At 36.8% G+C, this 27,575-nt stretch overlaps 1 protein-coding gene across 4 annotated transcripts in view; it reads right to left on the bottom strand.

Moving 5' to 3' along the window:
- MACROD2 (mono-ADP ribosylhydrolase 2) overlaps positions 1-27,575 on the bottom strand; it is a 2,333,538-nt gene that overhangs the window by 1,044,485 nt on the left and 1,261,478 nt on the right. The window lies entirely within an intron of this gene.

Raw genomic sequence — 27,575 nt, 5'->3', positions numbered from 1 at the left:
CCTCACTATGGAGAAACTTTTCATCTTTAACCTAGATGTTTTATCAATGGTGCTGTATAGAAGAAGTCTTGAGACTACTGTAAAAATAAGACTAAAAAGCAGAAGAAGGAGGCTTAAGTCCAAACCCTGAAAACACCAGAGAACTCCTGATTCCAGGGAACATTAATTGACAGGAGCTCATCAAACGCCTCCATACCTACACTGAAACCAAGCACCACCCAAGGGCCAACAAGTTCCAGAGCAAGACATACCACGCAAATTCTCCAGCAATACAGGAACACAGCCCTGAGCTCCAATATACAGGCTGCCCTAAGTTACTCCAAAACCACTGACATCTCATAACTCATTACTGGACACTTCATTGCACTCCAGAGAGAAGATATCCAGCTCTACCCACCAGAACACCAACACGAGCTTCCCTAACCAAGAAACCTTGACAAGCCACCTGTACAACCCCATCCACAGTAAGGAAACCCCACAATAAAGAGAACTCCACAAACTGCCAGAATACAGAAAGGCCACCCCAAATGCAGCAATATAAAAAAGATGAAGAGACAGAGGAATACCCAGCAGGTAAAGGAATAGGATAAATGCCCACCAAACCAAACAAAAGAGGAAGAGATAGGGAATCTTCCTGATAGAGAATTCCAAATAATGATAGTGAAAATGATCCAAAATCTTGAAATCAAAATGGAATCACAAATAAATAGCCTGGAGACAAGGATTGAGAAGATGCAAGAAAGGTTTAACAAGGACCTAGAAGAAATGAAAAAGAGTCAATATATAATTTTTTTCTTCTGATTTTTTTTTTTAATTTTTATTTTTACTTCATTTTACTTTACAATACTGTGTTGGTTTTGCCATACACTGACATGAATCCACCACGGGTGTAATGAATAATGCAATAAATGTGATCAGAAACACTCTGGAGGCAATAAATAGTAGAATAACAGAAGCAGAAGATAGGATTAGTAAATTAGAAGATAGAATGGTAGAAATAAATGACTCAGAGAGGAAAAAATGAAAACGAATTAAAAGAAATGAAGACAATCTCAGAGACCTCCAGGACAGGGTTAAACACCCCAACATTCGAATCATAGGAGTCCCAGAAGAAGACAAAAAGAAGGACCATGAGAAAATACTTGAGGAGATAACAGTTGAAAACTTCCCTAAAATATGGAAGGAAATAATCACCCAAGTCCAAGAAACCCAGAGAGTCCCAAACAGGATAAATGTAAGGTGAAACACCCAAAAACATATATTAATCAAATTAACAAAGATCAAACACAAAGAACAAATATTAAAAGCAGCAAGGGAAAAAACAACAAATAACACACAAGGGGATTCCCATAAGGATAACAGCTGATCTTTCAGTAGAAACCCTCCAGGCCAGGAGGGAATGGCAAGACATACTTAAAGTGATGAAAGAAAATAACCTACAGCCCAGATTACTGTACCCAGCAAGGATCTCATTCAAATATGAAGGAGAAAGCAAAAGCTTTACAGACAAGCAAAAGCTGAGAGAATTCAACACCACCAAACCAGCTCTCCAACAAATGTTAAAGGATAGTCTCTAGACAGGAAACACAAAAAGGGTGTATAAACTCGAACCCAAAATAATAAAGTAAATGGCAACGGGATCATACTTATCAATAATTACCTTAAACGTAAATGGGTTGAATGCCCCAACCAAAAGACAAAGACTGGCTGAATGGATACAAAAACAAGACCCCTATATATGTCATCGATAAGAGACCCACCTCAAAACAAGGGACACATACAGACTGAAAGTGAAGGGCTGGAAAAAGATTTTCCAAGCAAATAGAGACCAAAAGAAAGCAGGAGTAGCAATACTCATATCAGATAAAATAGACTTTAAAACAAAGGCTATGAAAAGACACAAAGAAGGACACTACATAATGATCAAAGGATCAATCCAACAAGAAGACATAACAATTATAAATATATATGCACCCAACATAGGAGCACCGCAATGCTAACAAGTATGAAAGGGGAAATTAACAATAACATAATAATAGTGGGAGACTTTAATACCCCACTCACACCTATGGACAGATCAACTAAACAGAAAATTAACAAGGAAACACAAACTTTAAATGATACAATACAGCAGTTGGTCCTTATTGATATCTATAGGACATTTCACCCCAAAACAATGAATTTCACTTTTTTCTCAAGTGCACACGGAACCTTCTCCAAGATAGATCACATCCTGGGCCAGAAATCTAGCCTTGGTAAATTGAAAAAAATTGAAATAATTCCAAGCATATTTTCTGACCATAATGCAGTAAGATTAGATCTCAATTACAGGAGAAAAACTATTAAAAATTCCAACATATGGAGGTTGAACAACACGCTGCTGAATAACCAACAAATCACAGAAGAAATAAAAAAAGAAATCAAAATATGCATAGAAATGGAGGAAAATGAAAACACAACAACCCAACACCCGTGGGACACTGTAAAAGCAGTGCTAAAGGGAAAGTTCATAGCAATACAGGCATACCTCAAGAAACAAGAAAAAAGTCAAATAAATAACCTAACTCTACATCTAAAGCAGCTAGAAAAGGAAGAAATGAAGAACACCAGAGTTAGTAGAAGGAAAGAAATATTAAAAATTAGGGCAGAAATAAATGCAAAAGAAACAAAAGAGACCATAGCAAAAATCAACAAAGCCAAAAGCTGGTTCTTTGGAAGGATAAATAAAATTGACAAACCATTAGCCAAACTCATCAAGAAACAAAGGGAGAAAAATCAAATCAATAAAATTAGAAATGAAAATGGAGAGATCACAACAGACAACACAGAAATACAAAGGATCAGAAGAGACTACTATCAGCAATTATATGCCAATAAAATGGACAATGTGGAAGAAATGGACAAATTCTTAGAAAAGTACAATTTTCCAAAACTGAACCAGGAAGAAATAGAAAATCTTAACAGGCCCATCACAAGCACAGAATTTGAAACTGTAATCTGAAACTGTAATCAGAAATCTTCCAGCAAACAAAAGCCCAGGTCCGGACGGGTTCACAGCTGAATTCCACCAAAAATTTAGGGAAGAGCTAACACCTATCCTACTCAAACTCTTCCAGAAAATTGCAGAGGAAGGTTAACTTCCAAACTCATTCTATGAGGTCACCATCACCCTAATACCAAAACCTGACAAAGATGCCACAAAAAAGACAACTACAGGCCAATATCACTGAAGAATATAGATGCAAAAATCCTTAACAAAATTCTAGCAATCAGAATCCAATAACACATTAAAAAGATCATACACCATGACCAAGTGAGTTTATCCCAGGAATGCAAGGATTCTTCAATATCCACAAATGGATCAATGTAATACACCACATTAACAAATTGAAAAATAAAAGCCATATGATTATCTCAATAGATGCAGAGAAAGACTTTGACAAAATTCAACATCCATTTATGATAAAAACTCTCCAGAAAGCAGGAATAGAAGGAACATACCTCAACATAATAAAAGCTATATATGACAAACCCACAGCAAACATTATCCTCAATGGTGAAAAATTGAAAGCATTTCCCCTAAAGTCAAGAACAAAACAAGGGTGCCCACTTTCACCATCACTATTCAACATAGTTTTGGAAGTTTTGACCACAGCAATCAGAGCAGAAAAAGAAATAAAAGGAATCCAAATTGGAAAAGAAGAAGTAAAACTCTCACTGTTTGCAGATGACATGATCCTCTACATAGAAAACCCTAAAGACTCCACCAAAAAATTACTAGAGCTAATCAATGAATATAGTAAAGTTGCAGGATATAAAATCAACACACAGAAATCCCTTGCATTCCTATACACTAATAATGAGAAAACATAAAGAGAAATTAAGGAAACAATTCCATTCACCATTGCAACAAAAAGAATAAAATACTTAGGAATATATCTACCTAAAGTAACTAAAGACCTATATGGAGAAAACTATAAAACACTGGTGAAAGAAATCAAAGAGGACACTAATAGATGGAGAAATATACCATGTTCATAGATCGGCAGAATCAATATAGTGAAAATGAATATACTACCCAAAGCAATCAATAGATTCAATGCAATCCCTATCAAGCTATCAATGGTATTTTTCACAGAGCTAGAACAAATAATTTCACAATTTGTATGGAAATACAAAAAACCTCGAATAGCCAAACCAATCTTGAGAAAGAAGAATGGAACTGGAGGAATCAACCTGTCTGACTTCAGGCTCTACTACAAAGCCACAGCCATCAAGACAGTATGGTACTGGCACAAAGACAGAAATATAGATCAATGGAACAAAATAGAAAGCCCAGAGATAAATCCACGCACCTATGGATACCTTATCTTTGACAAAGGAGGCAAGAATATAAAATGGATTAAAGACAATCTCTTTAACAAGTGGTGCTGGGAAAACTGGTCAACCACTTGTAAAAGAATGAAACTAGAACACTTTCTAACACCATGCTCAAAAATAAACTCAAAATGGATTAAAGATCTAAATGTAAGACCAGAAACTATAAAACTCCTAGAGGAGACCATAGGCAAAACACTCTCCAACATACATCACAGCAGGATCCTCTATGACCCACCTTCCAGAATATTGGAAATAAAAGCAAAAATAAACAAATGGGACCTAATTAAACTTAAAAGCATCTGCACAACAAAGGAAACTATAAGAAAGGTGAAAAGATAGCCTTCAGAATGGGAGAAAATAATAGCAAATGAAGCAACTGACAAACAACTAATCTCAAAAATATACAAGCACTCCTACACCTCAATTCCAGAAAAATAAATGACCCAATCAAAAAATGGGCCAAAGAACTAAATAGACATTTCTCCAAAGAAGACATATGGATGGATAACAAACACATGAAAAGATGCTCAACATCACTCATTATCAGAAAAATGCAAATCAAAACCACAATGAGGTACCATGTCACACCAGTCAGAATGGCTGCGATCCAAAAGTCTGCAAGCAATAAATGCTGGAGAGGGTGTGGAGAAAAGGCAACCCTCTTACACTGTTGGTGGGAATGCAAACTAGTAGAGCCACTATGGAAAACAGTGTGGAGATTCCTTAAAAAACTGGAAATAGAACTGCCATACGACCCAGCAATCCCACTTCTGGGCATACACACTGAGGAAACCTGAACTGAAAGAAACACGTGTACCCCAATGTTCATTGCAGCACTGTTTATGATAGCCAGGACCTGGAAGCAACCTAGATGTCCATCAGCAGATGAATGGATAAGAAAGCTGTGGTACATATACACAATGGAGTATTACTCAGCCATTAAAAAGAATACATTTGAATCACTTCTAATGAGGTAGATGAAACTGGAGCCTATTATACAGAGTGAAGTAAGCCCGAAAGAAAAACACCAATACAGTACACTAATGCATATATATGGAATTTAGAAAGATGGTAACGATAACCCTGTATGTGAGACAGCAAAAGAGACACCAATGTATAGAACAGGCTTTTGGACTCTGTGGGAGAGGGAGAGGGTGGGATGATTTGGGAGAATGGCATTGAAATATGTATAATATCATGTAAGAAATGAATCACCAGTCCAGGTTCGATGCATGATACTGGATGCTTGGGGCTTGTGCACAGAGACAACCCAGAGGGATGGTACGGGGAGGGAGGAGGGAGGGGGGTTCAGGATGGGGAACACGTGTATACCTGTGGTGAACCAATACAATATTGTAAAGTAATTAACCTCCAATTAAATAAATTTATAATAAAATAAAATACTAGTATAACTTATTTACTTATTAATATATAATGTTTAAACTTAAGATTCCTTCAATATCTCACAAAAGTTTTAAAATCAAACTCTTTTTCCAGATTTATTGAGATATAAGTGACACATAATATTATAAGTTTAAGGTATAACACACAATGATTTGACATGTTACCTATGGCAAAATGATAACCATATTAATGAACATCTATCACACTACATACTTTTTTTTTCTTATGGTGAGAACTTTTAAGGTCTATGTTGAGCAACTTTCAAATAAATGATACAATAATATTACTCTAGTTACCATGCTGTATAGTACTTCCCCAGAACTTCTTTATCTTTTAACTGAATATTTGCACCTTTTGACTAATGACTGAAGATGGTCAAAATAATTATACTTTTGATATTGCTCATGACTGACTAACACATTTTAGAAAACTTTCAGGGTTCCCAAAAGGACACACTTACATACACATACAAATTCTTATAAATACTTGAATGTACTCTTGTAGAAAAATATTTGAGGATTAAGAGGTTCAAACTGCCAGTTATAAACAAATATGTCACAGATGTGTATTATACAACACAGGGAATATAGTCATAATGCTATAATAACTTTGTATGGAACATAATCTCCAAACATATTGAATCACTATGTTATATACCTGAAACTATTATAATTTTGTAAGTCAACTATAGATCAATTTAAAAAAAAAGATTTTGTGAACAAATGCTCAGAAACAAATACAAATCTTATAGTCATCCCTATCTTTCAATAATCACAAAATCCAACATTTTTGGATTTATTGGTAAAGTACTATTTCCATTGCTTTGCAGTCAATGGAAATAGTAGATCCCAGCATGTTTATTGGCCAGGTGGAACTGGTGGCAACTGTGCCCAGTTGAATCGTGGGGAAAAACATTAAGTTGCCAGGTAGTTGGGAGAAAAGCAAGACATCTCTCTGGGAACATAGGCAACACTGGCTCAGTTCTCTCCTTGCTGGGGTGTCTGAGGATCTTAGAGTGTTTCCATGCCTGGTATCGCAGGTTTATCAGGGTTATCAATCTAACCTAGGTCTCCCCAGAGTGTCAGTCACAGAGGCTGCCCAGAATGATCATGATTCCCACATCCCCTATATTCTTCCTGCAGATTGAACTCCTGGAAGGTTTGCATAAAGCCATCTCCTGCTGGAAGTACAGGTCAAAGGGCGACCAGGCAAACATGGAACATTGGCAGTGGGTGAGGGCAGGGAGGAGAGAAGCACAAAAATCACAAAGGGTGGAGTCAGTGCCCTGATCATACTTGTGATTTAGTATGGAAGACACATAGAATTAGACAACTGCAAAGCAGTGCAACTGGGTCTGTTACTAAGAAGGGCATATGTATATTCAGACGTGACTTGAGGAAAAGACCAGACAAGGATTCTGGAGTAGAGATGAGCTGGGTAAGTTGGGTAATTAGCTACAGAGATTAGGTGTTCCAGAAAATGGGACAGCCTGTGCAAAGTCCTGGTGACATGATCAAGTATTCCCTTCCCAAGCAAATAGCTGAAATTTAGGGGTAACATAGGAAGAGAGGAATTTATTTCTAAAATTCTAAAATCTTACACATTATGATGTCAATTTTTCACTTATCCTAGATTTATCAAATAGATATTTACACTCTGCAAATATAATCTGTCTGGACACATTGGTCCCATAGCTAACTTGGAGCACATCCCATTTAAATTTCTAATTCAATTGGATCTAGCCACGTGTGGCCAAAAAGAAAAGCATTTTCAGATACCCTGAAATCAACAGTCATTTCAGTTGGTTCAGCAAAGAAGAGGAAATTTGAGAATCTTTAAATTGTCCAATAAGATCAAAATGCAAGAAATCCCAGGTGCGGTCTCATAAGAACGACCTTGGCAGTGTGGAGCAAACACTCACTAGCATCACTTGAAGGAGACTGGAATTCACAGGTATAAGGATAAACATGCATCCAAGGCTCCCCATCCTCTCAGCATACTGTAGACAGAAGTGCTTGGGCCTTGCCCTGCTGGATGCATCATTGGCTGTTCTTAGCAAGAGACCACATGCTTTATCATGAGATGAGATGAAGGCAGTCTTAGTAAGCACGGTAAAAAGTTTGGGATTGGGTGTAAAATAGTTTGAGCATGCCAGCTCTTAGCATCTGGCATGTTTTGAATGCTGGGTTCAGGAGCAGACTTTCCTCCTAGAGGGAAAGGGGTCACTGGTTTCAGGTAGCTTGTTACTAGGCAACCCAGAGAGTCTCTATGGTAATGTACTAGACAATCTGGCTTGTCTCTGAACAGGTAGAGCTGTTTCATACTTGTCAACTGAAAAAAAAAAAGGGTACCAAAGCATAAAGGGTAAAATTGACACATACATTTTTTTTATTTAGTTTTTATAAATGTTTATACTGGGTTAATCAAACCAACCGAGAACCCAACACTCAGCATTGTCAGATGCTAGCAGCTGGCAGTCATCTCACTCCACAGGAAGGGGCGTAGCCCCTTTCTAAGAGCAGCCTATGGTGCACCCAGCTGGGCCTCACCCATCCACAGGATCTGAGAGGACGGGAAGCCTTGATCTTTACCCTTCCATCTATGAATCCCAGTCTGCTTCAGATGACGCCAGTGAGTGTTTACTCCACACTGCCAAGGTCACTCTTACTAAACATCTAGATTTTCTAGGTTTGGATGTTAGAGGAGAGGGAGCACCTCCCTCCTCCTGAGATCTCAAGCATTAAGTGGCAACTTGACCATCCATATTAGCAATCCCGCAACCCCCATGCAAAATGTAAGTCAAAGCTTCCCGCTTTTATTGTGGTTCACTTTAGGGAAGATATTAACACATGCTTACCTATTCTCCCAGTACCAGGTTATGAAAGGCTGCTCAGGTGAGCAAACTGCAGAAGACCCAGGGGGCCCCCAGTTCTATCTCTAATTTCGATATTCTTAAATAATACCCACAACTTCAAGTGATTCCAGGATAGCTTTTATTTTCATTTTCTTTGTCGAAAGTCACTGCGATGCGGAAGTAGAACCAAGCAAGAGGAAGAAAAAATGAAATGTTTCCTTGCTCTGGTGGTTCTGCTCATTCTTTCTAGAACAAGGAAATAGACTGTAGAGATTTATTTATTTATTTACCAGCAAATGTCACATTCATTAGTGAAACCCTCAGCGTACAGTGAGGCAGATGCTTGTGAAACCGAGAAAATGTCTAGTTCAGTCTCAAACTTCCTGTCAAGATATAATCTAAAATAAATTTAGATTCAATGGCGATGAATGAGTCAAAGATGAGTTTTCGGCAGCAGCTGTGACATGTGTTAGCACAGACTGGCAGACTTGTATTTTTCACTTTGGAAAGTCAGGGTGCAGAGGTCTGAGACAAATGCAGGCACACCAACAATCTGCATCTTCCCCCCTCCTCTCCTCTTCATCCCCAAAAGACAGAGAAAGAGGCAAGAAGTCTGCCTGGACCACCACGAGTTCAAGCTTTTTAGAATGGTCTAGTTTCCCGCCACCATTAAAATGGTACAAAAAATATATAAATAAAAAACAAAAAATGAAGATTTCATCATAAACTACTGTGATATCTTTTTTCTTGAATTTTCATTTCTATCCCCCAAACAGCAGGCTCACCATGACTTTTGGTTTCTTCAACTTTCCAATAGCTAAGTCTAACTAAGTCTGACTTTTAGAATTTAGTAGTTAAATATTTTAAGTAGTAGAATTATACAGGAAACCTTTACAATAGAATGATTATCCATGGTTCCTATATTCATTTCCAAAGTTTCCAGTGACTGCATTTTATGTCCATATGTTTCACTTAAAAAAAAATCTGTGCTGTATTCTCATCTTAATTTAAAATTTTTCTAAATTATAAATGCTATAAATAATATTTTGTTACAAATGGAAGAAAACAGAACAGATAGGAAGGAACCATATATTCAAGGACATTATACTGTTTAAAATGAGGCATTGCACTTGAGTATAACAAAGATAAAAATATTTTGTTCTACATAATAATCTACATAGTTCAATATTACACCATTTAAATGCAGAGTGAGAGAAAAAATGATTTAAAAGATTTGTGTATATACTGAAGTAAAGAAGGAAATTTTCAGTGATACATTATGTTGCACTCAGGATTAGACTTATAAAATAAGCTTCTGCTACTGATTAAAAGCTTAGAAAATATAGACTCTTTTTAAAATCAAGTAACAAAATATTTTTTATCCCAAACTTTATGCTTCAGGGGACAGGTAGGTAAAAAAGTATATATATAAAGTTCACGATGCAACGTTTCATTGAACACCATTAACCAGTACCTTAAGTTTATGAGGGGGAAAATGAGTAATACCAAGATTATGTTAGGACTCCTTATGAGTATTTCAATTAAAAACATGCAATCATGATATTATCAAGCTACAAATAGGTTCTGCATGACTGAAGCTGAGGCCAAATGCACTGATCGTATTCATACCCAATTATTAAGCTATGACCCTTGACTTTGTTTTAATGCCATATGCCAAAAAGTTGAATTAAAACATAGCTTGAAATTCAGCCAGTTTCTAGAATTCTCCTTAATAGAATAGATTTTCTCTGCTACATGGGAAAAGAGTAATGAGATGTTCTTTGCATTGTCATCCAGAAATGGAGGCCTCTTTATCCATTGTATGACCTTCTCTGGACTTTCCAAAGTGGGTAAGGAAACTACCCAATCCTGATTAGACACAGACACACAAATTTACTTTGATCTAATAATGAATGTGCTCCATTGGGTTAAAACAGAGGACCACTATGGACAGCTTCTCTTTAACCACAAAGGTCAATATAGCAAAAACATTTTCCTTATAGTAAGTTCTCACTTCTCCCTTTGAGGAAAAAAATATATATATATATATTTTCAAGAAACCATAATCTAAACCAGTAACAGACTATTTGAAATAAATGCACAAAATGAATTCTATGTAAGATGAATTCAACTTGTCTGGCAATCAATGGTTTTTTTGAGTTTACAATTAACCTAATTTTTACAGATTTGCTATTGTTTAAAATATGCAAGTTTTAAAGTCTTTCAAAAATAAGAAAAAATATTCATATGCATATAAAATATTCTTCAGTTTATAAATTTTTACAAAGATTTTTAAAAGTTTACGCTCATTTTGAATGCTTTTCATGTCACTGAAATATGAAGGCTAGCATGCATGTCATCTTTCAACTATTTTCTTTCATGAATTAGTAAAAACATTAGTGGAGCTTCCCTGGTGGCTCAGTGGTAAAGAATCCGCCTGTCAACGCTGGAGACTTGGGTTTGATCCCTGGGTTGGGAAATCCTGGAGAAGGAAATTTTTGTCTCCAGTATTCTTGCCTGGGAAATCCCATGGACAGAGAGACCCGACAGGATACAGTCTATGTGGTCACAAGAGTCGGACACGATTTAGCAACTAAACAACAACAACAAAAACAATAGTAAATTGGCCTAAGACATATATACTGTAATACTTCCCCAACTAATTTGCATTTTGGTAATGGCTGTATCAGCAGATTGTTAATGAATTGAATATAATAATAACCTGTCCTTAACTAGTCAATGTTCAAATCCCTTTAAGAGAAGCCCTATGTTAGCATATATCAGTTTTATACAGGTAACTTGAATATCCCTGAATTTTACTATTCCTTTTCCCTAATTTTTTTTTTCTATCCTCAGGTTTCTGAACGTCTTTAAATGACCCATACCACATTCTATTCTTTTCCACTGCAGTCCCTGAATGATGCTACAGGACTTACAGGTTTTCCTGTCTGGCCTTTCCCTCCAATACTGTATTCATTTGAGAATCCCTAATAACTCTATCAGTATCTGTCCCATGGAAATTCCACACTATCATAGGAATGCTTCATTACCTCTTACAAAACCAAAAGGGTCCAGGTATTTTGGCCTATGTATTTTAGAAAAATCACCTTTAAGTCAAATAGTGTCATTTAAGCTTGTCTTTCTAGAAAATTTTAAAATTTGACTGTATTCATTCATTTATTTCTTATTCTTTCTCTGATTTATTCACTCAGGAAGCATTTAATAAGCTTCCATGTATGTGCTAGGTCCTGTGCTGGCTGTGGAGGATATACTGGTGAATAAATGGACGTGACCCCGTCCTCACAGAGCTCACAAGTCCGTGTGTGTGATAAACAAGTCACACAGAACTTGTGGTGAATGGTGGTAGAGCCGCGAGGGACACGGGGGAATGCAGCCACGGCGGATGATGACAGGCGCACATTTCATCAAGGAGGTTTCAGGCAATGCTTTTCTGGAGAGGTGACTTTTAGCTGAGACCTGACATAGGAGGAGTCAGTCTTGAGCGAGAGAGAGACAGAGGCAGAGAGAAACAATGAGAGGCAGAGGGAAAGAAACAAAAAGAGACGGAGACACTGAGCAGGGAGCAGGAGAGAAGGAAGGAGGAGCTGGGCTTTGTTCAGCCCAAGCAGCAGCTTGTGAAGGTCCCAAGGCTGCATAGAGCTTACTGAATCATAACAGAAGGGCACAGAAGGTCGAAGATAACTAGAGGGAGGGATGGAGAAAGTGTGTGGACGGAGAGAGAGAGTGGGAATGAAGCAGTGAAGGGAAGGGAGGAGAAGCGATGGTGGGGGGCAAGCGACGGAGGAAGGGTGTGGAGAGATGCTAATAGAGAACCAGGCCAGAGCCCAGGTGCCTCCCATAAAAACAAACCTCAGACTCCAGGGCTGTGGGAGGGACACGTTCAGGAGCACCTCCCAGGTCCCTGGGGGCTTCTCCTTGCCCTGCTCCTCTCTCTGCTGCCATCCCAGCGTCCAGCTTAGAGCCTCTGGCATCTCACACTGTCCTGCCCTAGTGAGTAAGTGATCCGCCCAGGGCAAACAGCCAGGACTTATCCATGCCCTGCTGGTGGTGGTCAGCCACTCAGCCGTGTCCGACTCTGTGACCCCATGGGCTGCAGTACACCAGGCTTCCCAGTCCTTCCCCATCTTCCGGTGAGATGGTAAGCCCTGCGGCTCTCCCTCTAAATTGGGGTGGTGAGGTGTTCAGCTCAGTGTTCACTCCAGGGAGACCTGGTGTTTTATCAACTCTTTATCAGCATTTCTCTGGAGAAGCTGAAAAGCTTTTGCTAACTTGAATATCTTGCCTTGGGACAACTGAAAACCCTCACTCTCCCGGTCCTGTACTCTGTTAACAAGGCTACGCTGGTTTGTGTTTGCCAAAATCCCCTCCGCATGCAGTTGCAGGTTGGGTTGACCCGAAGGGAGTCTGTGGGAGCTTGGAAGGTGAACCAACACGGCAGCCATGCCCTGTTTCAGCCGCCAAGGCCATGAATGGAGGTGGAGCAGCCAGCAAGTCCTGTCCACGCTCTCCCTGCTCTGTGACGGGCGCTTCTTCCCCTCTGCCAGCTCTGCACACCCACAGGGCCACCAGGCCCACCACCAGACTCAGAGGCACCGGTTCCTCTCTAAGTTCCTCTCCAGAAGCTGGTCCCACCTGACTTCCCATTTGTCCCTGCAGACTCCAACTTATCCACCAGTTCCAGGGATTTGGAATCTCAGTTGTGGCTTTTCTTTGATCTCCCTATTCTACCTTTTGATCTCTGCTTTTCCAGCTTCTCCAACAACTGCATGGCTTCTTAAGCCTCTAATAAATCCATTATTGCATAATACTCATGAGGTTTTTACTATCATAGTTGAACCCTGGATAACACATGCTCTCTTGTTCTTAAGACAGGAAATCCAGCTTTATCTTCAATTTCAAAAATTACTCATAGGAAAAACTGACCAGGTTACAAGTTAGTAAACTAACTTGTTGGAGGATAACTGAATTTTAGAAAAATTACAAGAATAAGTCTTAACTGTAAGTCTCGTGACATCAACTGTTCTTAATTACCAATTGATTTATAAACCAACATGGCTGCATTCTACATATTGCTTTATTTAGGCAGAGAAAGCACACAACTAAGAGACAGGTAGATTGATCTTAGCCTCGGGATTTCAGCAAAGAAGATCATGATGTTGATGGGTAAAGTAACCTAACTGAAATAGACTGAAAGCAAAGCCAAGACAGAAAAATGAGAAGGTGCTAATAAATAACAAAATTATTATTGAGGCACCCATGTTCTTGGTGAAGAGGATGGAATTTTCTCTAAAGGAAGTGCTCAACTCTGATAAAAAAGCTTTCAGGTATTTTGTGTCTATTATCAATAATGTGTCTTATAATTTTGCTAACAGTACATGAAAGTAAAAGAATAGATTTGCTTTAACCTGACATACAACTAAAACTAGATCTGCAGCCACTGCATAAATAAAACACATTTTTCTTTTTCTTTTCAGGTAATACTAGACAGGTTTTTTTGTTTTTATTTTTGTTTTCCTGCTGAAATCCCTCTGGAGTAAGTGGAACATCACAGAGGTATATTAACACCTTCAAGTCTTGGTGACATTAATGTCCTGCACACTCATAGTGATGGGTTTTTCCCTCAAGGAAAATGTTGGCCTCTTAGCAAAGAGCATGGATGTGTCAATGAACTCACATTCTAGGGGGCAGAAAAAGTAAAATACAAAAGCAAAAGCAAACAGAAAAAGAAAATAGCCAGCTTCCTTTCACTTTATTGAGAAGTTCTCTACATACTTTCAAGTGGTTAAAGAAATGGTTCTCCACTCCCTCCCCTCTCCCTCTGTGTGATGTTATGCCAAAGATATTTTATTCTTAAAGAAATAAGGGAAACAAAAATGCAGGCCTACAATGCATTCTTAGCATAAAACATAAGAAACTTTTGTTCTATATTCTTGAGTTTTTTAATTATGGTGAAATCCAAACTATAAATTTGTCCTTTTAACCATTTCTAAGTGTCCAGTTTAGTGGCATTAAATGTATACACATCATTATGCAATCATTGCCATTATATATCTCCAGAACTGTTTTCATCTTCCAAAACAGAAAATCCATACCCATAAAGAGTAACTTCCCTTTATGCTCTCCCCTGCCTCTGGTAAACACTATTCTACCTTCTGTCTCTAGGAATTTGACTATTCCAGATACCTCATACCAGTGGACTACAAAGACAACAATGTCCTTATTCTCAAGAAGGTTAAAATCTACTATTTGTGATGTGAACTTCGTTTCCTGTTATAGTCCATTTACTTCAGCATCTCTGCTGATGGTTTAAAAACACCAAGTTCTTGGAACTGTGGGGGTTTTGTTTGTTTTTTTGGCACTTTGTTTGGTGGAGTCATGAGGAGAAACCGAATGCATTCTATTTTCTGCACTTTCAATTTTTAGTCTATGAAGAGTTGGGCATCATTTCATGCCTAAAAGGGTCTGTTCTGACCTTTGATAGAGAATTTCATAAAATACAGTCATAGTCAGATAATGAGGACAGGAGAGACCTCTGAAGATCAATTCTAAGAAGCATATTTTTTTTCTGGTATGTTTTTAAAAATAAATGCAAACCTCTTAGCTCCCTGATTTTCTACAGATCTCTTCTGGGATGTATAGCTGACTAGAATGAGGGGGAGGAAGAATGAAATGTTCTCTGGAACCAGGCCACTCCACTCAGTGTTGCTTTGCAGGAAACAAGGTTATCTCAAGCTTCAACATTTACTAACAAATGCCAAACATGAGTTATGGATTTTCCCAAATGCAGATATAGCTATGATAGTTGAAAGAACACTGTTAAGAGAAGTAGTTGCCTGACAGCATATGATTCTATGGTTATTTTCAGGAGTTTACTTCTTAATATAGCTTTTTAATACTTCTTAAAATTTTTAAAGTCTTTTTATGTATTTTCGGTAGTGTGTAGAAATTCAATACATTTTGATGTCTTAACCCAACAACTTTGTTGAACTTTTAGTGAAAATTAATTCTACTAATTCTTTAAAGATTCTTTACATAAAAATACAGAAAATAATTTCATTATAGGGTAATATAGCCCTCCTTCCTTTTTTTTTTTTTTTTGAGGGGGGGGTTGTATTGCTTTTTTAAATTTATTTTTTGTTGAAGGATAATTGCTTTACAGAATTTGGCTGTTTTCAGTCAAACCTTAGCATCAATCAGCCATAAGTATACATATATCCCCTCCCCCTTGAACCTCCCTCCCCTATCCCTCACCATCCCACCCCTCTAGGTTGACACAGAGCCCCTGTTTGAGTTTCCTGAGCCATACAGCGAATTTCCATTGGTTATCTATTTTACATATGGTAATTAAGTTTCCATGTTACTCTTTCCATACATCTCACCCTCTCCTCCCCTCTCCCCATGTCCATAAGTCTGTTCTCTATGTCTGTTTCTCCATTGCTGTCCTGTAAACCAAGTCTTCAGTACCATTTTTCTAGATTCCGTATATATGCATTAGAACATGGTATTTATCTTTCTCTTTCTGACTCACTTCACTGTGTATAATAGGTTCTAGGTTCAACCACCCACCTCATTAGAACTGACTCAAATGATGTTCCACCGTGTGTATGTACCACAACTTCTTTATCCATTCATCTGTCTATGGGCATCTAGGTGGCTTCCATGTTCTAGCTATTGTAAATAGTGCTGCAATGAACAATGGGATACATGTTTCTCTTTCAATTTTGGTTTCCTCAGGGTATATGCCTAGGAGTGGGATTGCTGAGTCATATGGTGGTTTTATTCCTAGTTTTTTAAGGAATCGCCATGCCGTCTTTCATAGTGGCTGTATCAATTTATATTCCCACCAACAGTGCAAGAGTATTCCCTTTTCTCCACACCCTCTCCAGCATTTACTGTTTGCAGACTTTTTGATGAGGGCAATTCTGACCACTGTGAAGTCTCATTGTAGATTTGATTTACATTTCTGTAATAATGAGTGATGTTGAGTATCTTTTCATGTGTTTTTTAGCCATCTGTATGTCTTTGGAGAAATGTCTGTTTAGGTCTTTTTCCCACTTTTAGATTGGGTTGTTTGTTTTTCTGGTATTGAGTTGTATGAGCTGCTTATATATTTTGGAAATTAATCCTTTGTCAGTTGTTTCATTTGCTATTATTTTCTCCCATTCTGAGGGCTGTTGTTTTACCTTGCTTATAGTTTCCTTTGCTGTGCAAGAGCTTTTAAATTTAGTTAGATCCCACTTGTTTACTTTTGTTTTTATTTCTGTTACTCTAGGAGGTGGGTCATAGAGGATGTTGCTTTGATTTATGTCAATGAGTGTTCTGCCTATGTTTTCCTCCAAGAGTTTTATGGTTTCTGGTCTTACATTTAGGTCTTTAATCCATTTTGAGTTTATCTTTGTGTATGGTGGTAAGAAGTGTTCTAATTTCATTCTTTTATGTGTAGCTGTCCAGTTTTTCCCAGCACCATTTATTGAAGAGGCTGTCTTTGCCCCATTGTATATCCTTACCTCCTTTGTCTAAAATAATATACCCATAGGTGCATGGGTTTATTTCTGGGCTTTCTATCTTGTTCCATGGGTCTGTATTTCTGTTTTTGTGCCAGTACTATACTGTTTTTATGACTGTAGCTTTGTAGTATAATCTGAAGTCAGGAAGGTTGATTGCTCCAGCTCCAGTCTTCTTTCTCGAGACTGCTTTGGCTATTCGGGGTCTTTTGTGTTTCTATATGAATTGTGAATTTCTTTTTTTCTAGTTCTGTGAAAAATACCATTGGTAATTTGATAGGGATCTCACTGAATCTGTAGATTGTGTTTGGTAGTATAGTCATTTTCACAATACTGATTCTTTCTAACCAGGAACATGGAATATCTCTCCATCTGCTTATGTCACCTTTGATTTCTTTCATTAGTGTCTTATAATTTTCTGTGTATAGTTCTTTTGTCTCCTTAGGTACGTTCATTCCTAGATATTTAGTTCTTTTTGTTGCAATGGTGAATGGGACTGATTCCTTAATTTCTCTGATTTTTCATTTTTAGTATATAGAAATGCAAGTGATTCCTGTGTATTGGTTTTGTATCCTGCAACTCTGCTAAATTCACTGATTAGCTCTAGTAATTTTCTGATACTCTCTTTAGGGTTTTCTATGTACAGTATCAAGTCATCTGCAAACAGTGAAAGCTTTACTTCTTCTTTTCTGATCTGGATTCCTTCTATTTCTTTTTCTTCTCTGATTGCTGTAGCTAGGACTTCCAGAACTATGTTGAATAATAGTGGCAAAAGTGGACACCCTTGTCTTGTTCCTGATCTTAGGGGGAATGTTTTCAGGTTTTCACCATTGAGAATAATGTTTATCATAGGCTTATCATGTATGGCCTTTACTATGTTGAGCTAGGTTCCTTCTATGCCCATTTTTTGAAGAGTTTTAATCACAAATGGGTGCTAAATTGGCTTTTTCTACATCTGTTCAGATTATGTTTTTTACCTTTTAATTTGTTAATAAGGTATATCACATTGATTGATTTCCATATATTGAGAAATCCTTGCATCCCTGGAATAAATCCAACTGGATCATGGTGTATGAGCTCTTGATGTGTTGCTGAACTCTGTTTGCTAAAATTTTGTTGAAGATATTTACATCTATGTTAATCAGTGATATTGGCCTGTAGTTTCATTTTTTGTGTGTTGTCTTTGTCTGGTTTTGATATCAGGGTGATGGTGGCCTCGTAGAATGAGTTTGGAAGTGTTTCTTCCTCTGCAAATTTTTGAAAGAGTTTTAGAAGAATAGACATTAGCTCTTCTCTAAATGTTTGATAGAATTCTCCTGTGAAGCAGTCTGGTCCTGGGCTTTTGCATTTTGGGAGATTTTTGATCACAGCTTTAATTTCAATGCTTATATTTGGGTTGTTCATAATTTCTATTTCTTTCTGGTTCAGTCTTGGAAGATTGAACTTTTCTAAGAATCTGGCCATTCTTCCAGGTTATCTATTTTATTGTCATATACTTGTTCATAAAAGTCTCTTATAACCCTTTGTATTTCTGCATTTTCTGTTGTAACCTCTCCTTTTTAATTTTTAATTTTGTTGATTTGACTCTTCTCTATTTTTTTCCTGATGAGTCTGGCTAAGGGTTTGTCAGTTTTGTTTATCCTGTCAAAGAACAAGCTTTTAGTTTTATTAATCTTTACTGTTGTTTCTTTTATTTCTTTTTCATTTATTTCCACTTGGATCTTTATGATTTCTTTCCTTCTACTAATTTTAAGGATTTTTTGGTTCTTCTTTTTCCAGTTGCTTTAGATGTAAAGTTAGATTGTCTGCTTAGTGTTTTTCTTGTTTCTTGAGGTAGGAGTATACTGCTATACTTCCCTCTTAGGACTGCTTTTGCTGCATCCCACAGGCTTTGAGTTGTCATGTTTTCATTGTCATTTGTTTCTAGAAATTTTTTGATATCCCTTTTGATTTCTTCAGTAATGTGTTGGTTATTTAGAAATGTGTTGTTTAATCTCCATGTGTTTGTGTTTGTGTTCTTACAGGTTTTTTTTTTCTTTTGGAATTGATATTTAGTCTCATAGCATTATGGTCAGATAAGATGCATGATATAGTTTAAATTTTCTCAAGTTTACTGAGGTCTCCTACTATTATTGTGCTACTGCCAATTTCTCCTTTTATGTCTTAGTTTTTGTCTTATGTATTGAGGTGCTCCTATGTTGGGTGCACAGATATTTACAATTGTTTTGCCTTCGTCTTGGATTGATCCCTTGATCATTATGTAGGGTCCTTCCTTATCTCTTGTAATCTTCTTTAAGATCTGTTTTGTCTGAAATGAGGATTGCTACTCCAGCTTTTTTTGCTTCCAATATGCATGGAATATATTTTTCCATCCTGTCACTTCTAGTCTATATGTGTCTTGAGGTATGAAGTGGGTTTCTTGTAGTCAGCAAATATATGGGTCTTGTTTTTGTATCCATTCAGCCACTCTGTGTCTTTTGGTTGGAGCATTTAATCCATTTACATTTAAAGTAATTATTGATATATATGCTTCTATTGCCATTTTCTTTTTGTTTAGGGTTGATTCCGTAGATCTTTTATCTTCTGTTGTTTTTCTTAACTATATAAGTTCATTTAACATTTGTTGTAAAGCTGGTTTGGTTCTGAATTCTCTTAACTCTTCTTGTCTGAAGAGCTTTTTATTTGTTCATCAGTTTTGAATGAGATCCTTGCTGGTACAGTAATCTTGGTTGTAGATTTTTCCCTTTCAGTACTTTAAATAAATCCTGCCATTCCCTTCTGGCCTGCAGAGTTTCTGCTGAAAGTTAAGCTGTTAAGCGTATGGAGTTTCCCTTGTATGTTATTTCTCCCTTGCTGCTTTTAATATTCTTTCTTTGTGTTTAGTCTTTGTTAATTGGATTAGTATGTGTCCTGTGGTGTTTCTCCTTGAGTTTATCCTGTATGGGACACTTTGCACCTCTTAGACTTGATTCATTCTTTTTCCATGTTGGGGAAATTTTCAACCATAATCTCTTCAAAAATTTTCTCATACCTTTTCTTTTTCTCTTTTTCTTCTGGGACCCCTATAATTTGAATATTGGTGTGTTTGATATTGTCCCAGAGGTCTCTGAGAGTATCCTCAGTTCTTTTCATTCATTTTACTTTATTCTGCTCTTCAGAAGTTATTTCCACCATTTTATCTTCCAGCTCACTGATTCATTCTTCTGCTTCAGATATTCTGCTATTGATTCCATCTAGAGTATTTTTAATTTCAGTAATTGTGTTGTCTCTGTTTATTCTTTAATGCTTCTAGGCCTTTGTTAATTGATTCTTGCACTTTCCCATTTCATTTTCAAGGTTTTTGATCATCTTTACTATTACTATTCTGGATTCATTCTCAGGTAATTTTCCTATTTCCTCTTCACTTATTTGGACTTCTGTGTTTCTAGATTGTTCCTTCATTTGTGCAGTATTTCTGTGACTTTTCTTTTTTTTTTTCCCCAAGTTATTGTGTTTGAGTTCTCCTTTGCCCAGGCTTCAAGGAAACTTGAATTATTTCCTTGAAGAAGCTTGACTTCTTTCTTCCTTTTGGTTTCTGTCCTCCTAAGGTTTGTCCAGTGGTTTGTGTGAGCTTCCTATAGGGTGAGACTTGTGCTGAGTTTTTGTTTATTTTTCCTCCAAATGGCAAGGCTGAGTGAGGTGGCAATCCTGTCTGCTGATGATTGGGTTTCTAATATTGTTTTGTTTGTTGTTTAGATGAGACATCCTGCACAGGGTGCTACTGGTGGTTGGGTGATGCTGGGTCTTGTATTCAAGTGGTTTCCTTTGTGTGAGTTCTATGTGACACTCCCTAGGGTTAGTTCTCTGGTAGTCTAGGGTCTTGGAGTCAGTGCTCCCACTCCAAAGGTTCAGGGCTTGATCTCGAGTTTTGTGTGGTTCTATATATCCTTTTCCACTGGTCAGGTACTCCTGTCTGTGCTCAGCTGGTGCTGTGCATGCACTTCTGTGTCTGAAGGTGTATTCCTGATGTATCCGTGAAGAGAGATATATTCCATGTCCACCTACTCTTCTGCCATCTTGTTCCAATCCCCTCCTTCCATTCCTAATATCTGTTTCTTGGAATTGTGTTCCTATATAATTTTGAATGGAACTGGGTATCCCACCCTTTCTCCGAGTTTAATGGAATAGATTCTAATGTTTCAATAATTAATATGATTTAAGAGTGAGTGAGTATATCCCTTTAATTCAGTTAAAGAAGTTCTCCTTTTTCTCTAATTTGTCTGAAAGTTAAAAAAAAAAAAATCATGACTAGGTTTTTGCATTTCCTAGAATTTTTCCTGCCTCTACTTAGATGCTCCTTGGAAGAAAAGTTATGAGCAACCTAGATAGCATATTCAAAAGCAGAGACATTACTTTGCCGACTAAGATCCGTCTAGTCAAGGCTATGGTTTTTCCAGTAGTCATGTATGGATGTGAGAGTTGGACTGTGAAGAAGGCTGAGTGCCGAAGAATTGATGCTTTTGAACTGTGGTGTTGGAGAAGACTCTTGAGAGTCCCTTGGACTGCAAGGAGATCCAGCCAGTCCATTCTAAAGGAGATCAACCCGGGGATTTCTTTGGAAGGAATGATGCTAAAGTTAAAACTCCAGTACTTTGGCCACCTCAGGCGAAGAGTTGACTCATTGGAAAAGACTCTGATGCTGGGAGGGATTGGGGGCAGGAGGAGAAGGGGACGACCGAGGATGAGATGGCTGAATGGCATCACCAACTTGATGGACATGAGTCTGAGTGAACTCTGGGAGTTGGTGATGGACAGGGAGGCCTGGCGTGCTGCGATTCATGGGGTCGCAAAGAGCTGGACACGACTGAGTGACTGAACTGAACTACTTAGATGATCTTAGGCTTTTTTTGCCTTAAAATTAGGTATGAAACTGAGCAATTTTTAAATTATATTTACAGGGTTATGCAACAAAACTAGTTTTACAACATTTCCATCATCCACAAAAAGATCTTTTGTGTCCCTTTGCAGTAAATTCCTGTTTTCACTTTCAGCTACATTCAAGCAACCACTATTTTACTTCGGATTTTCCTTGTAAGGATGCTTTGGACAAACTGCATCCTGTGATATGCAGCCTTTTGTATTTGGCTTTTTCCATTTAACATAATATTCATAAGGTTCATCCATGTTTTAGCATGTTTCCAAGTTTGTTCCTTTTGACTGATTTACCAGTTGATAGATATTTGGATTGTTTCCATATTGGGCCAACTATTAATACTTTAAATTTCCATTTTTGTACTTTTCATTTCTTGCACTGTCTTTGACCTCTTGACATACATTTTGAAATGCAAATTTTTGAAAAATATTTTGGAAGACTTTATAAAACTATATTGTAATTCTCTTTGAAATGTTGGTAGAAATTACCTGTAAATCTCTTGTAGACAGTTATTTTATTGGGGAAAAGTTATTTTACTACTGAATTAATTTGTTTTCTGGTTATAAAACTGTACAGGTACAATAATCTTTAATCATGATTGATGTTACGATTCTTGAGGGTTTTTTCCTTGTATCCAAATTTTCAAATTACTGATACAAAGTTGTTCTTACTTTTATATGTGAAATGTTTTGTTTTTAAGTTCATATTATTTTAATATTCATTGAATGCTAAGTTGCTCAGTCATGTCTGACTCTTTGCAACCCTATGAACTGTAGCCTACCAGGCTCCTCTGTCCATGGGATTCTCCAGGCAAGAATACTAGAGTGGGTTGCTACTAATATATTTTTCTTGATCATTCTTAATAAATGTTTATTCTGTTAATATTTCTAAAGAAATAGCCTTTCTTAATAATATAGTCTATAATTTTCTCTATAGTTTGTTATAATTCCCTTCATTTCTACTCTTTATTCTTTATCCCTTCTAGTACATTTGTGTTTATTCTGACATTATTTTTTGTAACTTCTTAAACTGGTGGGTCAGAGGTTAAAGCGTCTGCCTGCAATGTGGGAGACCTGGGTTCAATCCCTGGGTTGGGAAGACCCCCTGAGAAGGAAATGGCAACCCACTCCAGTATTCTTGCCTGGAGAATCCCATGGGCAGAGAAGCCTGGTAGGCTACAGTCCACGGGGTTGCAAAGAGTCAGACACGACTGAGCGACTTCACTTTCAAACTGGTCTTATAGAACATTAATATTCAATCTTTATTTTCTTAAATATAGCATGTAAAACATTTCCCATTGCATCTCAAGTTTTGATATCTACTGATTTTATGATGTAATAAAAATTCAGTTCTATATATTTCAATTTTTTTCATTATTATTTCTCTTTTGATCCATACATTATGTACTTTGAGCAGTTAATTTTCCAGAACAATTGTTATTTTCCCTGTTATACTTTTTCTTTTTAACACTAATCACCATCAAACACACTATACTTTTTATTACCTTACATCTTGTATATCTCCCTCACTGGAATACAAGCTTTTTTTTGTTTGTTTTTTCCTGTGATATCCTCAGAGACTATAGTAGTATCCAGCGCACAGTAGACTTTCATAGATATTTGTTGAATGATGGTCAATATGACATTTTGGGGGGCTTTTTCCTATGGCCTGCAACATAGGTCAGCTACTTTTTTTTCCTCTATGGAGTACCAGAGAGTAAACATGCCAAGCTTTGTATACCATGTATGGTCTGTGTCATATATTATTTTCTTTTAACAAAATCTTACGACCAATTAAAAATGTAAAACTTGGCTTTCAGTGGAGGGCCTTAACAAAATGGGCCATGAGCTAGATTTGATCTATAAACTGTAGTTTGTTAGCCCTTGGTCTAAAATATGGCCAACTGATATGCATGTTTAATGAATATTAGAAAATATTACTTTCTAATTTTGAGAATCAAGTTTTCACATATATATATTACAAGCTTATTAATTATTTTATTCATCCCTTCTAAGTTTTATTAGATATACCTCTCAATAGTGAGAATGTTATTTCTAAATGACTATGATTATAAATTTAAAACTTTTTCTTTACAGTCATACCGATCTTTGATTTGTATTTTGATTGTCTTACAGTGTTATACTTTTCTTTTGATTAGCATTTCTGTATCTTTTTTTTTCTTATTTTGAATATAGAGTATAACTTTGATATCTTTTTTCCTATTCATCCAATCTACTGATTATCTCTATATTTTAATTAAGGAATTTAGTCTTTTTATACTCATCATTATAACTGAGGTGTGACAACCTTTTAAAATCATATGTACTTTCTTCTCTATATATATATTTTCCTTTTTCTTTCACTATGTCTTTTTTTTTGAGCAGACAAATCTCAGTTTTACCATAGTCCTTCCTTTGTTCCATTGTTTTCTCACTTTCCTTAACTTTCTGCTACTCAAGACAGGCCAATTTATTTCTTATTTTCTCCACCTAAGCTAAAACATAAGGTTCTCAGTTCAGTTCAGTCGCTCAGTCGTGTCCAGCTCTTTGCCACCGCATGAATTGCAGCACGCCAGGCCTCCCTGTCCATCACCAACTCCTGGAGTTCACCCAAACTCCTGTCCATTGAGTCGGTGATGCCATCCAGCCATCTCATCCTATGTCGTCCCCGTCTCCTCCTGCCCCAAATCCCTCCCAGCATCAGAGTCTTTTCCAATGAGTCAACTCTTCGCATGAGGTGGCCAAAGTACTGGAGTTTCAGCTTTAGCATCAGTCCTTCCAAAGAACACCCAGGACTGATTTCCTTTAGAGTGGACTGGCTGGATCTCCTTGCAGTCCAAGGGACTATCAAGAGTCTTCTAGAAATATTATCATGGAATTTTTAAATGCACATGTTACCCACATTAAATATGTAGTTTATTAAGAACTTAAAAATACAAAATGTGTCATATTCCTATGCTTTAATATTTTCTTTCTTATGAATATAAGTATAGCTATAATATAAGAGTGATATTCAAAATATTTGATAACAAACAAGTCCTAATTTTAGGTCTTTCTCTTGGATTTATTGAATATCCTTTGCTCTATCTTGTTTGCCCAGTGCCACAAATAAGATATTATTTTCCATAGTCATGTTTATTTTGATTACTGATATCTTTTTATTTTTCCTATCACTAGGTTTTCTTGTATTAGGTATCTTTTTGCTGAGACCACTTCAGTAGTTTTTCTCCTTGAATTATATTCTATATTAAAAGAACTTGTTGGTTATAAACTTACTCAGGTTTTGTTTATCTGAAATTGTTATTTTATTCTCACTCATAAAATATAACTTTGCTGGATTCGCAAGTATGTGTTAAGAATTATGTTTTCAAAATATTTTTGAGAAATTCAGCTTGGTTGACTTCAGTTGAGAAATATATTGTCAATCTGATAGCCATTTCTTTGTACATACTCTCTTATCTTTGGCTACTGTTTGTTACTTTGATGAAGTGTCTAGTTAATTTCTTTTTCTTTATCCTGCTTGGGGAATCTTATGCTTCCTGAATCCAGAATCTCTCTTTTCAATAATTCTGAAGAATTCTTAGCAATATCTCTTTGGACATTGATTCTCCAGATTTTTTTCCTTTTTGATGTATTTTATAATCTCAACCAGTCATATGATAGATATTATTGCTTTATCCTGATCTTAACTTTTTTTTTTTTTTTTTACTTTATGTTTTCCATATTCTTCTATTTCTATGCTACACTCTGGCTGATTTCTTCAATTATAGGTTTCAAGTAAGTATGTAGTTTATTGACCATGCAGTTCATATTTGATAAGTATGTCAATATGTAGTTTAGCTCATCCATTTTCTTAAACTTTCAATAATTTTACAGACGCATATATAGATACAGATGGACTTCCCAGGTGGTTCAGTGGTAAAGAATCCACCTGCCAATGCAAGAGACGCAAGTTTGATCCCTGTGTTGGGAAGATCCCCTGGAGAAGGAAATGGCAACCCATTCCAGTATCCTTTCCTGGGAAATCCCATGGACTATAGACCACCAGGCTCTTCTGTCCATGAGGTCACACAAGAGTTAGACATGATTTAGCAACTAAACAACAATGACAGATACAGATACAGTTTTCAATTTCAAGAAGTTCTATTTTATTGTTTAAAAATATCTACCTGGCCTTTGGTTAGTTTTATGAGTTTTCTGGGAAAATCTACTGTTAAGTTTCAAAGTGATAAGTATTTGTATTTCTGTCTGCATCTGACAATTTAAACATCTAAGCCATTTGGGAGTCTCATCTCTTTTTTGCTGTTGTTTGTTTGGATTTCTGGCTTTAGTTTTGCCAATCTATGGTGCTTCTTTTCCCTCTCAATTAGTAAGTTTTAATTTGTATCAGAAGCTTATTTGGGGCTGCACCTTGTGAATCCTCAAAAAACCTCCCCCAGGAGCAGTTACAGTTTCTTCTGTCAGGAGCCAGCAGGTCCTTCCAAAACTGGAACCATTTTTGTTTTCATGCTAAGGGTTGAACCACAGACCCACGTAAGAACAGTTTATGACGATAAATTCTCAGGAGAAAACCTGAGTCCTCATATTACTTTTATTTCCTATTTGGAGTTGAGATGGATACAGCCTTTCTTGTGTCTCTCTTTTCTGGAAGGTGGATTTCATTCCTGGCCCATCCTCCTAGTGTTGGTGTCCTGTGAGGGCTCAACTTTACACAGGGTCTCAGACCCAAACATTCCCATGTGCAGGCCCAGCATCTAGTCTCCCACTCCTCTGTGGTCATTAATCCTCACAACGTCCTCATATCATCCTGGGCCTCAGTTCCTACTTACCACTCCTGTTCCTAGGCCATTTTTTGAACTTTGGGAAATCTATCTTATGAACTCAGCAATTCACTTAAAATTCTACCGCTATCCAGCATCTAGGTACTTTGAAGCTGCGGGACTCCTCATAATATCTAGTCCTTCATCCTGTTACAATAGCAATCTGTATTTAACTTATTTTATTCTTGAAATGCTTTTTAATCAGTATTGTTAAGCCATGTTTTAATATCATACAACATCTATATCAATAGATTGATTTTCAGCTTTTGAACATCTTTAAAACCACATTTGTTTCAAGTCACATTCAGTATTAAATTCCATCCTTTAGTGAGAGATCAATCTAATAAAATACTTTAATTTTGACTTTGATTTTTCTGAATGTTGAAAGATTAATTCCACGCTCTGTTGGAACATTGATGAGGAAACACTTTATCTCAGTATCTAAGTAGAAATTAAGTGTGGCTGACAGGTTCTAGAGATGAACATTCTTGCATTTTAAAAATATAAGAAAACAATTGGTTTTCTTGTTCTTAGTGAATATACTTTCATCTACCAGAGAAATAAAAGTAAACAAGTGAGATAATGCTGCAGTATCAACCTCCAAGACGGTGGTTTTAGGAGAAAATAGCAATTTACTGGACTCTCTTCTCTTCTAAGCCAAGCCATATGCTTATTCCAGGT

The sequence above is a fragment of the Ovis canadensis genome, chromosome 13 (genome assembly GCF_042477335.2).
Source record: "Ovis canadensis isolate MfBH-ARS-UI-01 breed Bighorn chromosome 13, ARS-UI_OviCan_v2, whole genome shotgun sequence".
In the NCBI taxonomy this organism is placed as follows: Eukaryota; Metazoa; Chordata; class Mammalia; order Artiodactyla; family Bovidae; genus Ovis; species Ovis canadensis.
This window is presented reverse-complemented; position numbering and strand designations above follow the sequence as displayed.